The following is a 6,199-nucleotide window of genomic DNA, read 5'->3' on the forward strand; positions in this document are numbered from 1 at the left end:
GGGTTCCAGTGCCAGGAAGAGTAGTCCCCATCACTTCTGGCTGGAAAAACCAGCAGGAACTGAGGCTCAGGGAGGCTGACGCGGCTGGAGCCCCAGGCAGCTCCCTAAGGGGCCCGCGCATGGACTTATCGGACTCTCTCCCTCTAAGCTCGGAGGGGAGGCAGCTCGAGGGGCACCAGAGACATACAGGGAAGAACTGAGCTGTTTGGCACTGGAGTGAGGGCTGGAGAGGGGGCCTTCTCTGGGACAAACGTGCTGTAAGAGGCCTTTGTTCCTTTGGTGAGCCCTTCCCTGGGGCGGCAGACAGTTGCCATATCTGGGACCCCAGCAACCTGGCTCACACTGGTAGCCCCGCCCTGGTGATTCCCTGAGGCCCTGCCCCACCCAACTTTCAGGCCCACCCAAGTTGTTGACAGTTGCTTAACCATAGGATTGGCCTGTCTTGGAACCTACTTCAAGTTTTCTAAATTCTTTCAAACAAGCATCATCTGGTTTCAGTGACCGCCCCATACCTCTCATTAAGCAATACATAGAAATAAACACAGAGAGGCAGCCAAAACGAGGAGACAAAGAAACAGGTCCCAAATGAAAGAACAGAACAAAACCCCAGGAAAAGAACTAAGCAAAATGGAGATAAGCAACCTAACAGATGCTGAGTTCAAAATACTGCTTATAAGGAAGCTCAATGAACTTAGTGAGAACCTCAGTGAACTTAGTGAGGGCCTCAAGACCATAAAAAAGACCAGTCAGAAATGAAGGACACACTAACCGAAATAAAGACTAATTTACACAGATTCAATAGTAGAGTAAGTAAAGCCAAGAAGCAAACCATCAATTTGGAATATAAGGAAGCAAAAACACCCAATCAGAACAGCAAAAAAAAAAAAGAAGCCAAAAAACTGAGGATAGTGTAAGGAGCCTCTGGGACAACTTCAAGCGTGCCAACATTCGCATCTTGGGGGTGCCAGAAGGAGTAGAGAGAGAACAAGAAATTGAAAACCTGTTTGAAACAATAATGGCAGAAAACTTTCCTACCTTGGTGAAGGAAACAGACATACAAGTCCAGGAAGCACAGAGAGTCCCAAACAAGATGAACCCCAAGAGGCCCACACCAAGACACATCATCATCAAAATGCAAAAGGTTCAAGACAAAGAGAGAATCCTAAAAGCAGCAAGAGAAAAGCAGTTAATTACCTACGAGGGAGTTCCCATAAGACTGTCAGCTGATTTCTCAAAAGAAACTTTGCAGGCCAGAGGGAGTGGCAAGAAATATTCAGAGTGATGAAAAGCAAGAACCTACAAGCAAGATTACTCTATCCTGCAAAGCTGTCATTTAGAATCAATGGCCATATAAAGAGTTTCCCAGACAAGGAAAAGTTAAAGGAGTTCATCACCACCAAACCATTATTATATGAAATGTTGAAGGGTCTTTTTGAAGAAAAAGATAAAAAATATGAACAAACAAAATGACAATGAATACATATCTATCAACAATTGAATCTACAAACAAAATGAACAAGCAGAACAGAAACATTCTCATAGATATACAGAACATTTTGTTGGTTGCCAGAGGGGAGGGGGTTGGGGGAATGGGTGAAAAAGTGAAAGGATTAAGAAGTACAAATTGGTTCCTAGACTGACAAACCTCAAAGGGAAATGGGGTTGGGGGTGAGAAGAAATAAACCAAAGAACTTATATGCATATATGCATAACCAATGGACACAGACAACAGTGTGGGAAAAGGCAGGAGGGGGGCGGGAGTGGGGAGGAGGGAGTCAATGGGGGAAAAATGAAGAACAGCTGTAATACAGTCAACAATAAAGATAAAAAAAATAAAAATAAATAAATAAAAAAAGATGAGCACATCGCAGGCTGCAGGAACAATGCACACCAAGGCACAGGCATGTCTATTCCTGGAAGTCCTAGAAATCTGGTGTCTTATTTTTAAAACAAACACTAAAGTATCGAGTCATCCATTAATTCATGCCTGTGTGCCAGCCTGTCTCTATTGTCACATGATTTTGATTCCCTCCCTCCTACCGCCACTGCCTGTGCCTATTCCATCCTGTAATCCGACTTCAGATTGGAGTGTTATGAACTAAGTATCATGTGATCTGCAGTGGGCCTTCTCCCTTCTCGTTATCCTCCCCGTCACCCTTTCAAGGCCGTGTGCAATCTAGTCCTTTCCCACCTCACCAGTGCATTTGGGGCTTCTCTCCCCTGTGTCCTCACTGCTCATTCACAGTGCACTTCTCTCTGTCTCTCTAATAGGTGTGGCTTGTCCACCCCAGGACCTTTACACAGGCTGTTCTTTCATTTCTCTGACTTTTTAAAAACTATATTTATTCATTTCTCGAGAGAGAGGGAGACAGAGAGAGAGAGAGAAACATCAATGTGAGAGTGGACCATCGATCGGCTGCCTCTTACACACCCCCTATGGTGGATCAAGCCCACAACCCCAGCATGTGCCCTGACGGGAATCAAACCAGCAACCTTTCAGTGTATGGGATAATGTCCAACCAACTGAGCCACACCAGCCAGGGCTCTCTGACTTTTCTTGTACTGAATTCTTTTTCCTTCTAATTCCAGTTTGAAAGTCACTTCCTCTGGGATAGGTAAGGTCCCCGTAACATGTACTTTCATAATGCCCTAAACTATTCATAGCACTTATCACAATTATAACGATCTGTATTTGTTTAAAATCTGACATTACTGCTAGAACCTCAGTCATCAGGGCAAGACTGTGCCTATCTTATTTCTGTCTGTTCAGAGCCGAGCATATTGCCTAGGACGGAGTAGGTGCTTACTAACAGTTTGTTGTATGCATGAATGAATGAATGAAGACCGTTTTCCCTTCCCTTTTCTGCCCTGACACCGCGTGACGTCTTGTTGTCATTTGGCTACCTGAAAAGCTCAATCTCAAGATCTAGTTAGATATAAAAGACGATGCAGAGCAAAGTGAGGTGAGAAAGAACTGCTGTCCTCATGATCACTTCCCTGTTCTCTTACATCAAACCATAGAGGACCTCTTTGTGTATTTCAGGGGTAAGCACAACCACAGGGGAGCAGCGAAGGTGAGCACCTGGGAGGACTCTCGGCCACATCTCCCTTTGCCAGCGTCACCTGTCCTTTTGGGTAGGAGAAGCACGCTCCCTGACAGGCATCGGCACCTCCTTCAGGTCATTCCCTTCTCTCCACTCCTGCTACCCTCGTAGTCCAGGCCCTCACCCCTCAGCTCAGAGACTGCGGAGCCTTCCTGTGGACTTCCAGTCTCTGTCTCCCAACTTCAGAGACACAGCGGTTTCCCAACACCCTTACTTAGGAACCGACAATGAGTGACTGTCTGCTGACTTTGTCGCCAAGTGCAAAGCCCTCTGCCGGGCTCCTCATTCACCCTGCCCGGCCAGCCTGACCCCCGCCACATTGCAGGGCCATCTGTCATTTCCAGCATGCATCCTGTGTATTCCAACCTCTGTGGTTCTCCTAATCCCACCCCACTCACCTCACCTCCCAAATCTGGCCCTCTTCATCCTTAAGGCCCAGGCCGAGCTCCATGAAACTCTTCCATGGAAACTTTCCTGATGTCCCCAACCCACAGCATCCCACCCACTTGGCCCCATCTCTGGTGACAACATGAGTTAATAGTACCCTGCTTAGCTATTGATGGATCTCTGATGGTTTTCTGTATTTCAGTCCTATCTTGTCTACAGGGCACAGAGTTGATGTTTAATAAGTATTTGGTTGAATGGTTGATTGGGAAAAATGTAGACATAAGGCCATTAAAAGACTCTGAACCAAACAAAACTGCAAGCATGGGTATGTAAGTGTGTATGTGTGTATATGTGCACTGTACATGTGTTATCATGCCAAGAGGTCCCTTCCACCTCCTTGAATAGCATTCCCAATGCCCCTGCAGTTCTTGGTCACCTGTGCCAGTAATAAAGCAATGGATGCTTTGCCCCCTCTTGGCCTCTGATGTCTGGTGTGTGGCCTGGTCAGCACCTGCCAGGACATCTGCCTTCTGAGTTCAGCATAAAAAGGCAACACTTTTTCCGATGGCATCCAGCGTAGGAGACCCACGCAGGACCTACTTCTGTTTCCACAGCTGTAACTCATTCCTGGCTCTGTGGCTCGCCGAGGCCAGCAGTGTGCAGGTGGACCGGAGGGAAGAGGACGGAGCAAAGAGGACTCTGGTGAGCTGGTGTTGACAGGCAGCTCCTCGCCTGATCCAAACTTGTACAGGGCACATGACAAAGCCCAGAACTGACTTATTTGTGTCCTTGGACAGTAGACGTTCTGTGAGTATAGGGTCTCAGTCTGGTTTCGTGTCCCCAGTACCTAGCACCCAGTCAGTGCTTGATAAATACTTAAGGAACAAGTATACGTATGTGTGTGCTGGAGAAGACGTCCAAGGCGGAATTCAGCACCTGACAGAGATACACCTTCTAAGGTTTGTTGATGTCCACAGGCATTGCTGGACTGTCTCAGGCCGTGATTAAACTCTGCAGCCCCGTGTTCAACAGGAGGACAGCTGCTGGTTGGGATACTATACCCAGAGAATCTAAGCAATGGAAATGCAAAGTAGAATTCAAGGCAGAAAAAAATGAAGAACCAAGAAGAGCTGCCCATGATGAGTCTGGGGAACAGCACAGAGGAAGGAGTGATTAGTTCTGAGAAGGTCAGGAAATCATGGAAGGCTTCATGGACAAGATGGCATTTGATGTAGAGTTTTTAAGTTGATAACATTTCCATGGGCAGAGACTGAGGAAAGAGCATTCTGGGTGGTAGGTGAGCAGAGGCAAAGGCTGGTCTCTGCCGGAGACCAGTGCCCCATGTGCTATGACAGGGGTGTCAGCTGGACAGACGGAGCACCTGAGAGAAGAGGGGAGTTCCGTGCCAGACCCAGGGATGCCTTCAGTGACGGCCTAAGGTGTTTGGCTTTCATTCTACAGGTAACAGATTGTTTTGAGGTGGCAGCTATGTGCTTTATGGAGATAACTATATCAAGAATCAAAGTTGGATTGGAGATAAAATAATCCTATCTCACATTCGCTGACTGCTTACCATGTGCCTGTCACTGTTCCAAGCACATGTATTCTGTTTCATTCCACCCTCCTAGTCTATGAAGAAAGCTCAGCAATTACCATTTTACAGATGGGGAAACTGAGGCACGGGGCAGTTAAGCCACTTGGTCAAGGCCACACAAGTCAATGGATGACCCAGGAGTCCAACCTAAGTGTCTTTTCCGAAGCCTTTTTTAACTATCCCCACGGGTCACCTTCCCTGGGCACCAATTAGAGCCTAGTTTATTACAATAGTACCTCAGAGAGAGGGTGAGGGTCTGAATTAATATAGTAAAGATGAAATATAAAAGAAGCAGCACTTACTTATCGCCTTTTGTGTAAGAAAGGTAGAGCTACATATGTGCTTGTATCCACATAAACAAATACTGGACAAATACATGAGAAACTAATAAAAGTAGCCACCTATAGAGGGCAGGGTAGGGGGCAGGGGGCATGGGGTGTAGAGTGGGCATACACCCCATTGTATGCCTCGTAATAGAGTTCTGAGTTCTGACCCATATGAACATATTTATTCAAGTGGCTGGAAGTGGATATTTGGATGTTGAGATCAAGGTCGACCATCCAGACGGGGGTGTTGATAGGGGACATTCACATGAAGACCCTGTGAGTGTGTAAGATTAGGGGAGAGTAGAGAAGGAGGAGTCAGAGGGCAGAGACGGAGGGTCAAGTACCCTGCACTGAAGGAGCAGCAGGGAGAAGCTGGGGTGGGGACCTCAAGGCCTGGTCAAGGGCAGGACGAAGAGGTGAGTGTGAGGGAGCAGAGTTTCTGAAGGACGGGAGTGGTCTCGTAGGGTCCAGTGAGTTAGGACTGAGAGGGGTGGTAGGTTTGGGGGTGGGAATGTCGTGCTCCTAGAAGTAGGGGAAAGGAGCTGTAGCAGAGATAATGGGTAGAACCATTCAATTTAGGGTCCCCCTTGCAGGACATGCAAGGACTTCTCTGTAAGAGACATCAAGCCAGAATACTGAGGGCTCTGTATTCAGCCAATGTAGAAGCCCTACTGCTCAGTAGGTGTTTTCAACAACACATCCCAGCAACTGAGTGGTTAAGAGGGAAACTGAGGCAGGCAGACCTAGAAAGCTTCTTGGACTTTCTGTTGTCCACCCATTGAGGGCAA

Source organism: Molossus molossus, unplaced genomic scaffold, assembly GCF_014108415.1.
Source record: "Molossus molossus isolate mMolMol1 unplaced genomic scaffold, mMolMol1.p scaffold_m16_p_20, whole genome shotgun sequence".
NCBI lineage: Eukaryota > Metazoa > Chordata > Mammalia > Chiroptera > Molossidae > Molossus > Molossus molossus.